This window comes from Phlebotomus papatasi, chromosome 1 (assembly GCF_024763615.1).
Source record: "Phlebotomus papatasi isolate M1 chromosome 1, Ppap_2.1, whole genome shotgun sequence".
NCBI classification, from domain to species: Eukaryota; Metazoa; Arthropoda; class Insecta; order Diptera; family Psychodidae; genus Phlebotomus; species Phlebotomus papatasi.
Window position 1 is genome coordinate 80,838,362 of NC_077222.1, and position 13,012 is coordinate 80,851,373.

General features: G+C 31.9%; 1 protein-coding gene across 10 annotated transcripts in view; it reads right to left on the reverse strand.

Annotated features, from left to right (window-relative positions):
- Positions 1-13,012, reverse strand: part of LOC129810317 (inositol-trisphosphate 3-kinase B) — a 35,690-nt gene that overhangs the window by 8,314 nt on the left and 14,364 nt on the right. The gene's annotated exons all lie outside the window — the stretch shown is intronic.

The window sequence follows — 13,012 nt, forward strand, 5'->3', positions numbered from 1 at the left end:
TGCACTCGTCTTCTACGCATCACTGGAGAGTATTGGAAAATCCTCCTTAGTGGTTCATTCCTGAGATAAAATCACTACGTCGTCGTCTGTTGGAATACTACGTAAAGCATGTCTCAGCCAGGCACAATAGAAGGTATTACAACGTCAGAGACAGTAGAGAGATTTCTTCTCAGGAACCAACCACAAAGGAAGATTATCAAATACTTATCAGTTCATTGCATAGAGAATACATTCAAAAAGGCCCCTATTTAAACGGACCCTTATTGACTACTTGACTACTAACTTTTGTGACACTCCCAATCTCACAACACCTAATGAACTAATTTTAATTCTTACCTTAGATTTTCAATTTATCATTATCTTTTCATTTTCCTCTTCAAGCAACACAAATAATCACATTGATAAATTGCTTCTTTTGAAATTAACACAAGTGTACAATGATCTATCGAAAAATTTGATTGATTGCTTTTTCATAAAATCGATTGCGTATACAAGTGGATTTCGTATTGTTTTCATTTTTACATCTGGTTTATTTAGTAGTATAATATACCTACCTACACATGTAACTAGTATCACAGAAGCTTCTGATGATTCATCAATGTTCAATTAACCATTGAAAATTTGTAAACTATATTTTGTGGTTATTGCTTTTCCCCACACTTAGATGTCTTTATTACTTATTATTATTTTATTGTTTCATGATATAACCGTATTATGACTCTCTGTCACCAAACTCAAATATTTAGTGAATCAATCAATTTGAATGGAATTATTTATTTTTCTTCGTATGGGAAGTATTAAGTTGATTTTCGCATTCAAAAATTAAATATTTGACAAATTTCTACTGTTTCAACACTAATATTCAAATTACTTTAAAGTATTCAAAATTATATAAGAGGGATTGTTTCATTAAGTAATTTGAATGAATTTGGTTGAATTCGTTTTTAAAAGGAAAAAAAAGTAAATCAAAAGCTTATTAAATTTTGAGGCCTATACCTAAAGCTTGAGAAAAGGGTGCTAAAATTTTTTTTTGTCTTAAAATTGAAACTAAGTATATTAACTTGAAGATGAACCTCGTTGACCGCCCGATATGCAGATGGTGCAAAGCTGCTCATGAAACAGTGGAGCTCTTTTTAGGAAACTATCCAATGCTATCTTCACTTAGATGCGTAACTTTTGGACAAAACACCATAGACTTCAAGGATTTCCAGATTATCCGATTGAGTAATCTACTCAATTTCTGGATCGGAGCAATAAACGAAATTGGTAGGGGTTAAACTTCTAGACATGCAGAGTTCACTATCTGCTCAACATAACTGCATAATATCCTAGAATACTTTCTACAATCTACAATCTACAACTTGAAAAGACTTACAGAGCCCCAAGTTACGAAACAGATAATCCACACAGAGAAAAATAGTTGATAAGGGAAGAGTACCCCGGATCGGAAATGTTAAGAGACATGCTCGGCATTTAGTTGAAAATAAAAGCCTCAATATAGTATTTGGTATTTTTGTGTATGCTAATCGGTATATTAGTGATCCATTTAATTATATCTGTGTATTTCAATGAATTAATATAAAATAGATGTAATCGTAACTATGTACTCTATACCTCGTATCGTCACGAATTTAATGAGGTGTCTCACGGAAAATTAGTTTTATAAATTAAATCTGAACTAGGGTAAAGTGGTACAAGTTGGACAGTGGTACAAGTTGGACAATGGTACAATTTGGACAGGGCTTTTCGTCTTGATAAATTTAGTACTTCATTTTTATTTGTATATTTTTAATGCTTTAGTTTTATAATTTGGTTCCTTGTGCTTCAAAACAAATTTTGTACTGTATTTATCAAGAAAAAAGCCATGTCCAACTTGTACCGGCGAATTGTCCAACATGTAACACTAATTCCAAATTATACACTTTACCCTAATGCACTGCATTCTTGTGACAATTAAATGGTAAAAAATAGCTAATGATTTTTAAAAATTCATTTGAATTGATGCAACAATATGGTAAGAACCTGACGATCCGAGAAACACTGCCGATCGCTGGTGCTCTTCCATTAATTCAGTTGATAAAAAAGTTGATTTTTCATATAAAATTGATTACCAAGTTAATATATTGGAGCTTATGTTAAGTTGATTGATTCTATCAATTGTTGGTTTTTCAATATTTTTTTGATATTATCAACAGATCAATCGACCTTTATCAATTTTTGACCAACTTTAATCGACAGTTGATTAAAAGTTGATCATCTATTAATCGATCAACAGTTGATCAAAAATTGATCATCTGTTAGTCGACCAACAGTTGATCAAAAGTTAATCAAAAGTTGATCATCAGTTAGTTAGGATAATATTACTAGATTAGGTTTGTACCTTTCTACAGATATTGTACATTTTTGTTTCAGAAAAAGTGTGGAGAAGAAATCGATAGTTTCACGAGTTATTAAAAATTTTAATATTTTTCTCTTCATGTGGATCTTTAGTATAGCATTGGCTAATAGGGTATATATGATAGGGGAAAGTACTCTCCCTTGGAATGTTCATGCCTTCGAATAATGTGCATTTTCTTTTATTTTCCTAAGATAACTTACACATATTTATTACATAATTAACAATAATTTATAATCTAACTAATATTTAATAGAAATGTGTAATTTTCTTAGGAAAAATTTCACATTATTTGAAGGCATGAAACGTTCTAAGGGAGAGTACTTTCCCTTAATAGGGAGAGGTGGACACCTTGGAATTGGAGCATCTTCAAAATAGAGCTTTTTTCTCCTATTTTTAAATGATAATGATAAATCCTATTTTTAATGGCAAGTTTCAAGAAGTTAAAAAAGGAAAATCGTCCAGAGATACTGCCGGAAAAAATCTACGTCGTCAATTGTTTAATTTTATAGAAAATCAAGACAGGATATATATACATAAAATTGTCAAAATTTATGGTGATGAGGCATGAGTACATTTAAATATCGCAGCCCCAGGATTTTGACTCAGAGAATTGATAAACGCATTGTAAGTATCTTTGATAGTGATACCATGATATCTGTTCCAAAAATTCAGAGTCAGTTGTTTTGTCTCAATCTCTATCCTACAAAAATCAAGCTCAAATTGAGAAAATCGTAAGAATGATTGGATTGCTCTTAAAATTTCATGGGTAGTCAAGACTTATCTGGCTACGAGGTTGCATATTATTTTTTTAAAAATACTGTTTTTTGCATTTTTTCAATCTTTTGACCCATATAAAATTCAAATTCAAGATCAAAGAGCCGCCCAAAATAGACACAAGGATCGGCATAGGGATCAGCCCGGAAAATGAGGATTAATGTCGATACACTCACGGATCAGCCCATAATTTGGAGGATCAGGCTGATCTTCTTTTGGGCTGATCCTTTACCGCCAAATTTTTTGAGCTGAGTATTCTCCAGGATCAGCATGTGTCTATCTAATTAAAACATTAATGATTTTTGAAATACGCTCTTCTTGAACAATTTTCAACTTTTTTGAGTAAAAGTACAATCTTTTATTCAGATTGGGCTTGCTTACTCAACCCATGAAATCCTGACACAACCATTCTTACCATCTTTGTAAATTTAAGCTAGATTTTGTAACATTAGGGACCTATATTCTTCAACAAATCCAATTTTGTTGGAGTTGGAATGTAATCTTTGCATTTATTCTACTTCAAGTAAAAATTCTCGATTTTTTTATGGCACTGTAGAAATGAGAAGTAAAAAAATAATTTTGGTAATTAAAAAATAAAGCAGAACTTAATTTACAACTTTTAAAGCAGTGAAATTATCACAAGTTTTGGCAATAAAAATTAAAGAATTTATTACTTTACCCGAAACCATCTTAGATGGTTATTAAAATTATCTTTTTTTGCAAAGTTGTAGGTTTTCCGATCAAATTTAATTTTTATTAGTCAAGTTTAATTTCTGCACTTCTTTTTTTACATATTTTGTAAGTTATTATAAAGGTATACTGAAGGAAATAAAGAAATAAAGTTAAGGAGGATTTGGTCCATCCCAAAAAGACATACTGATCCAAAGGTTTTGATTTTTTTTCATTTGGTAATGGCTCATTCTGCCTTGTATCAGTTTTATTGTAACGGATACTAAATTTCGAAAATATTATTTACTTAAAGTCTAAATCGAAAATGAATGCCAAAAAATGCTTTAGAATTGAAAAAGAAAGTAGAGTTAGGCAACAATAGTTTTAAACAAAATTACAAATTTACATCCTATTTTAGGGGAAACTGGGACAGTAGTAAACAGCTGGTACTTGTAAACACTGATATTTATGTGTACATTATGCCCAACGCACAATAACTTTTGTTTGTAAACATGTTTTCAAAATTTCCTCTGAGAATGAGCGAGATGACTAGATCTAGATCTCACTCACTCTCATTGAAATGTCAAAAACATGTTTACTAAACAAAAGTTATTGTGCGTTGGGCATTATGACCAGCGCACAATAACTTTTGTTTGTAAACATGTTTTCAAAATTTCCCATGAGAACGAGCGAAATGACTAGATCTAGATCTTACTAACTCTCATTGAAATGTCAAAAACATGTTTACTAAACAAAAGTTATTGTGCGTTGGGCATTACTCGAGCTTATGTCGACTATTTGTTCAGGAAACAAGGATCCCAATACAATCTATATATAAATTCACATTGGTCTCGTCCACTGAAATTTAGTATTTAATTAAAAGCATTGTTATGCATTGCCCCGTGTTAACTACTGCCCCAGTTTCCCCTAATTATTTCATTTTGAAGCACACAAACATTTTTGCAGTTTGAAAATTTTTAATTTGTTTATATCGTTTATGCAAATCATTTGTCTCTTAGGTAGTTGTAATCAATTTGAAATTGAGGAGTGTCAATATCTCTTCATTAAGAAAACATATCGATTGACAACACCTTCTTTCGTGTTGATCAAAAATTGATTTTCATTTGGAACAGAAATCTTTGTGGCATTCAAGAATAAATGGAGTTAATAAATTTTGGTTTTTAATGGATATGTTTTTAATTGCAGTCGAAATTAAAGCTCCACCAATAGAGAGCTAAAGTTGGCGAGATAAAACTTAAGAGGCATTCATTTGCCCCTCCGAGAAATTGACTCCATTGCACTGATATTTAATTTAATGAGAATGTTAATTACATACAATTTCTGTTACATATCTCGTTGACGCTGTTTTTAAGTCTCCGTATCCCCATGAAATGTTGATCCGCCTCTTTTATGATCGTTGCACACAAATGATGACAATTGCGTTGTTGTAATTAATTTATATTGTATGTTCTACAAGACTTTCTTGATGGCATTCCCAACTGGTGGGAATTGATTAATTTATTTTCCCTTCTTTCGCGATCTCTCTGGGGCAGAGAAATAAAATTTATTGCAATCATTGAAACTGTGACGGTGAGAATCAGTTAATTTTTTATTAGTACATATTTTCATGGATTTTTGTGATCTCACTTTTTTTTCCTCTTTCAGCGGGAAGCTTATAATATTACATACATGTCAATTGACATGTTTTCAACGCCGCCACAAATTCACGTATGGGGAGCAAACGACGAAGAAATTAACAACAGTTTTTGGCTCGATGATTCCAACGGACCCCAAAAAGGGATACTTGCCTTCACGATCTTCGATAGTTGATCTGACCATTTTTCGACGCACTCACAACTTACCATCGCGACAATTTGTATGTAATTCGGCTTGTTATGCCTTTTTTTTCTCCTTAACAATTTTCTCCATCTCAAATTTATCACATTCATCATCCAAAAGGCAAATTTAAAATTCGCAATCTGATCAATCCGATTACATTGAAATATAAATGACAAATTCACGCAATGGGCAAATTAACTTTGAGTAAGTATAGAATATACAATGTTGGCAGGAAAAAATGCCTTGTCGGTTTTGATCAAAAAGAGCAAAATTTCACATAAGATTAGCATCTTTCACATCAATATTTATTTAATTGTCTATGTTTCAATGTTTCAAATGACTTTAGACTTTTAGATCAACATTTCAGATTACATGACAATGTAACACTTTTTTGGAGACTTGTTTAAGATTTTCATTTCTATTTTTATTTGCGAACAACGCATGTTGTTTGGCAAAGAAACACACATTCTATTCTAAGATATTTATTCAGTGTCTGGAGATCCTCATGTTAGAATTTCAAATCAAAGCTTTCATGTTAATGCTTATTGAAAGCTATCAATCTTCCTTTTGTGAGTTTTTTTTGCCGTAAACACCAATCAATAAAATACATGTGAATGATTTTGAGAATAAACGTTTAAGACGATCATTAATTAAATGGTGTTTTAATTGCCATACTAATAGATTTACGATGGAATCTTTTTATTATTATTACCAGTCCATTGAACCATAAATATTGCTATAAGTTCAAGCAATATAATCAAAAAAAACAATTACGAAAAGGTAGGATAATTCAAAGAACGTGAATTAAAACATAATTTCAGCAAGTATCAATTAAACATTCTTAAGATCTCTTTCTCACATAACACTTCTTTTATGTTGTTGATAAATTTATTTGTAAAATTGAGAGAATTCTTGTGGTTATAGTCTATTAATATCCAGGGAACTAAATTCCAATTTTTGTATTTTTGAATTTGTAAGGATTTTCAAAACGTTTATTTTTCCGGATTAGGTTTTAAAATGTCTATGACATTTTTTTATTATTTCAGTTAGACTGTATATTGGCAAAAGATGAATGAAAACTTTCGAACCACAGTTATTTTCACTAAAAAAAATCGCTAAGTATTGAAAGCAAGGAAATTGCAGTCGATAATCGGGAATGAACTCTTCATTGACAACTTCTTTGACCGCATGAGGGCACTGTTTTCTTCCGCGTGTGGCGCTGATGACTGTTCTCAATTTTTAATTTTTAATTTCTTAGTCAAAAAATTCTGCGAAATAAATATCGTGAAATTTTTTCTTATACAGTTTTTATAATCTTTATATATATTTCTTTACAATTGTATAATTACGCCATTGATTGTTTTATTTGTAGAAAAAAGAGATGACAAAGCGTCCCAGTTATGAATCATTCCCGATGACCGATGATTTCAAAACCTTTCCAAATGACTCCGGCACACCTTTTAGATCTGGAAAATTTCATGAAATCGAAATGCGGATCTCTTTCTTTTTCACATATTTTGCATATATCTATCTCATTCTGTCGCACTCTTCTTCTTCTCTTAAACATCACTTCCAATTCAATTTAGCTCAATCGAATTTGGTATGAGGAAGAATGAGATAAACATATGCAAAACATGTGAGAAAGAAAGGCTTTTGAATTTCGACTTCATGAAAATTTTCTGATCTAAAAGGTGTTCCGGAGCCAAAAAAATCCAAATTTGATCAATTCGATTACAAAATGGGCCTTCCAAAGTAATTGATCTTTGAATTTCACTACTATAAACGGGGGAATTTTCGGTTATACGAATGTATAGACGAAATGTTAGCCTTCGTAAAAGTTTGTATACTTTTTTCACAAATATTGTTCGTAAAATGATCATATGAAAAGCATTTTTTTTGTACTTTTGCAAACATTTGTTCGTAAATGTTCGTAAACATACAAAAAAAATTTCGTAAAATTTTATCATTTTTTCGTAAATTTTTGCCATGCGAACAAAAATTTACGAACAAATGACAAAATTTTACGAACATTTTTCTGTGTTTACGAATATTTACGAACAAATATCTGTAAAAGTACAAATATTGCTCGTCAAGTGATCATGCTACGAACAATGTTTGTAAGAAAAGTACAAACTTTTACGAACCTCTTTGTAGGTTATACGATTTACGAGCATTTCGCAAGTCCCTAATAGTAATTCATAAACATTTACGAACAATTTTACAAAATATTTTTTCCTGTGTACAGCCGTTTTCGAAATAAACCAGGAACATTTTTTTGAAGGGGATGATGTAGAGTAGAGTAAAGCTGGATTCACATGATGAAAAGTTGCATGAGAAATTTTACTTTGTAATTCTCAATTTAATTCCCAACTGTTCCCAATTTCAAATCAAATGCGCGCGCGACAAAAATCAGCTGTCAAATCAATTGTGCGATGCGCGTGGAGCAAATTTGTTTGTTTTCGTGGGTAAAAATTTACGGAGGAGAGAAAAATACAGAATATTTGGGCAGAGAGTATTCCAAGGATTCCAAGCATTGCCCTCGTGTGTGATATCTCGGTGGAATGCGCGTGCATTGTACAGAAAGACTCAGATTTGAGATGTGTCATGTGGAGCACAATGTTATCCCGAAAGATAACCCAGTAACACGGAGGAATCAGGACAGGACCATCAGCAAAACATAGAAAAACTACTCCAACAATAGAAGTGCTGTTTTTCCACGAGAACTCAAGAATTGAAATGTCCGGAATTGATTTTGAAGGAAGCTTGTGTGGTGTCAGCATTGCATCCGGAGAGAAGTTGCACCTGAGCCGCAGCGCAGAACCTTGGGGAGGATCTCTCACCAGTTGTAACAAGTAAGAAATTACAATTACTATTTGTTAACCGAGAAAATTTGACAGCTGATTTTTGTCGCGCGCGTTTGATTTGAAATTGGGAACAGTTGGGAATTAAATTGAGAAATAAAATCATCTTTATGAAAAATTTCTATGCAAAAGTGCGTAAGCCTCAGCCAATCAGATTGCTCTATTTTGGTTTATGTATTTTTTCTTATGCACTTTTTCATCATGTGAATGAGGCTTAAGGCGAAAAATTGAAAAGAAAACATCTCGAAATAATGTTTATTAGAGGGTCGCCGAAGACCGGAAATTAATATCTTTTACCGTTTAAGTTCCAAACCAGAGCGGTGACAAGTTGAAGAAAAGCGCATTATAATAGCTGCTCTCTCTTTGGAGTGCGAGCACTTAAAAGATCAAAACTGAATTAACATTTTAAGGTGAATTAAAAAGTAATTGAAATAAATTTAAAAGAAATTCATAAAGATCACGATAAATGAATTTTTCAACAAAATTATCGCAATTTTCTGTCTTGTGGATCTTTTGGTGCGAAATTCCGAGAATTCCATTGATAATATCACTAAGAAATTCCCATAGCTAAATTCACTTACTACGCACGGTAGTTTTATATATACATTTGTAACAGATAAGACATCACCAATTGTATACACAGTGAATTGCGCCAAACGCAGAAGAGGACAAAATAACAACGTCGTTGGCGGCAGCATCTTCTGAATAGGTGGTAAATTTGAATTTCCTCATTGCGACCACATAGAGAGGTGCAGAAAAAAAAGAGAGATCCGAGATGATAATCCACCTCTCATGGAAAAATGCCTGAAAGTGGAGATGCTCGTATGGAAATGTGATCGCTTCGCGGTTTCTTCATTTGTGCTAAAAAAGAATTTGTGTGAAGAATCCCTAGTTAAACCAGTTGTTTGTCGCATTTAACTCTCCATATTGACGTCAATACCGTCACCTTTTTGTTCTATGGCACAACATCGAAATTGAATTCTTAACAAATTTCATAATAATGGGGCTCTCTATCTCTTTGCCCTGTTCCGAAGTGAATCACAAATGAGAGTGGAAATTTTAACTCTTACGCACGCATGATTGGAGTGAAAGATAGAGAAAAATTGCCCCTAATTTATTTTAATCAATTTAAATTATCCAGCAAAATTCATTTTATGTAAATTATTCTACTGCTGTGCCGTTGGTATACTCTATTTATAGCATCTTGGATTTCATGACAAAATAGAACTGGCCTGAGAAATTGTGACCTCAGCGATTCTTTGATATAGCTAATCAAGTTATGTAATTTTTAATAATAAAAATGCGACACTACCTCAAGAAGGAAGTAGAAGGTCTTCTTGGAAGCGAGATTTCTATGCATTATCAGGGATTATCTATCCTTTGCTATATAAAATTAAATGCCCAGGGAGATCAAAACTACCAACATCTTAAATAACAAAAAAAATGGTGTATCTGGTAGCTTAAAGTTGGATTCAAACTCTCAGAACTTACAAGAACGAGAGTTTTATCCGTTTTATCCATTTTACCACTTGTCTCCTATTGTAAATTTTAAAATTTCATAAAAATATAATTTTTGGTTATTATGATCCCAAAAAAATAATTAAAATGACTCAATAAAGTAAATAACGCGAATGTTAAGAAAAAGAGGTATAGCAAAGCGTCTCAGATTTGGGGTATGCTCGAACTCACGAGATAGAACTATCCATGAACATCTTTTTGCATTTATTTTGGGTGTGTACCGTGTGAAAAACAATTCTGAACTAGAAAATTGGCTAGAACCAGGGGCCCATCAAGCCCAATAAAAAGTGAAGATATTTTTCTCTTTTCCTTGTAAAAATTTTGCAGCTTATTACACCGCGACTTAAACAAATTTGCTCGAAGGTCTTGTATTATTTCGGCGAACATTATGAAATATGTATTTTTAGATAGCTTTTAATACACGATTTCGAGATATATCAGACTAATAAATCAATTCTCTTTAGGAAAAAACTTGCCAATAGTCTTCAGTGCCTCTATGCAAAAACGTATGGAAAAATGAAATGTTGTGAGGCCCCTGGCTCTAGAACGGTCTTGTCATTAGTAACATACTTACGCGCAAATGAAACAGGGCTAATCGAAAAAATAAATCAATTGCGATTACTTGACCAATTTTAGAATAAATTGATAAGAAAAGTCCAGATCTTTCCAAAAAATCCAAATTTAACCAATTTGGTAAAAAAACGAGTCCTTCAAAGTGGTTGACCTTCAATAATTCAAACTAGCGAATTTTCCGGTCATAGGATGTTTGGACGAAATGTTCATCTGGACTACCGCTAAAACATATACGGAAATCATTAAAAAAGCTTGAGCCAATTTTGAGAAAAACCAAAAACATGGTTTTGGAGGAGATGTAGGGGGCTAAGGGGAAAATGGAGAAAACGTCAGGAGATAATGTATGGGGATCACCGAAAACCGGAAGTCAATATCTTTTACCGTGGAAACTCCAGAGCAGTGGCAAATTGCAAAAAAACGTATTGTATATCTGCTCTCTCTTTGAGTTCGAGCAGTAATATACAGAAATTAGTAAGCTTATTGTCAGTTAGTCGATTTTTTTAGGGAGAAGTGAGGCACCTTTGAAATGAGGTACCTTTGAAATTTGTTTTTTTTTGTATTTTAAAATCAGAACTGGATCTTACCGTGGTAGCTTCATAAAACAATTGTGAAGCTAAATTATATTATGATAAGCCTTAATTCCTTTTAAAAATGGAAGAAAAAAGTACAATTTCAAAGATGCCCCACTTTCCCCTACACTCACATTTTCTGTTACACTCATGTGGTATTAAAATATGTACAAAGAAAGTCATAATACTTTTTAGCATGGTATTTTCCAAATATTTTTTAAAACCATAAATGCCATAAATGGAACTATTGTGACAAAAAGATCAGCCTACGCTCAACTTGTTTTGTAAATGGGTTAAATTAATATTTTTAAATAAATAGAATTTCAATTTTCATTTTTCAATTTATTGTTACACAAATCTTACAAATCCATAGATTTTATATTAAGACTATACAATTCATTTTATTCGTTTTTCGAAGCTTTTATCAATTTTGTAGCATAAGGATTAATAATAGTTTCAAAAGCTTTATTTTAATGGTTAATATGTAATTTCAAAATATTTCATATATTATTTTAAAAAATCGTGAGTTTGGTACGAATAATCATTAAGCATTAGAAGATTTTTATAAGTGCTAAAAAAATTATTAAACAATAAAATAAAGTGATTAATCTTTCTTTTACAGGACTTTCAAAGTATTGAAGTAGGACAAAATGGGGCTTAATAGAAGTCCAAATTTTTATTACATTTCAATAATGAATATTTTAATTTCTAAAGATCACCCATTCTTCAATATTTTGAATTCCGAACGATATAGGGTGGAAGAGGTATTTTTGGTTACTTTAATGTTGTATATTCTTGTAAGTTTTGGAATTCTTCATACTTTAAAATAAAATTTTGTATTTGTATGTTTTAGATCAGTTATTCTGGGAGACTTCCCGAGAATACTTGGATAGCATATTGAGAAAATAAAGCCCTTATTGTCTATGCATATCTTAACCTTTTAAGAACGAATAGGACACCGGTGTCCTAAAACTAAAAACAATTTTTCAGACTATTTAGAGGACAAAATAATTTTCTATAGTAAAAAAAAATCGGTTTTGACTTTGGGGCATCGGTGTCCCACTCGTTCTTAAAGGGTTAATTACTTTCCGCTAAAAGGTAATAGATAATCTACTATTTAATTTAACCCTTTAAGCATGTTTCAGACTGGAGGTTTAGCCTAATTTCTGAAGGACTCAAATTCCTAAACAACAAACAATTTTATAATGGGTTTTTAAAATCAAACGAATCATTTGCCCTTAATATTCAATTCCAAATCTTTTCTAAAAATATTGTCTGATGAGCAATTAGAGAAGATAAGCCACCTAATATTTAAGCCTGAAGCCCGTATTAAGGACAAGTGGGTCACCGGTAACTCAAAAAAATTCTTACTATTTTAAATTAATCTTTCCTCTAAATATCCGAAAAATTTTTGATTACGGCACCGGTAATCCATTCCTCATTTAAGGGCTAAAAGTAAACTTTGTTTAAATACGAGTACAGTAGACTCTCACTCAATCGGCTCTTTTTCAATCAGGAGAAAAATTTTATTGACAATTTTCACATTTAATTATGAAGCTAATTCGCTCAAATTCGCTGTAGTTCTTCCTATTTTATCGTGATTATTTATATTTGAGCGCTTTTTGTGGAATTTTCAAAGGCTTTGACGCCTAAATCTATCGATAAACCGGATGATATTTTGCCCCAAATGCTCAATTGAGAGAGAGTCTACTGTATGTTATTACTAAAAAATAATATGTAACTGAAGTAGCATTCCACCCTAATTGAATTCTCAATTTTGAATAAATTGTTAGCATACCCCTTAATCCAAT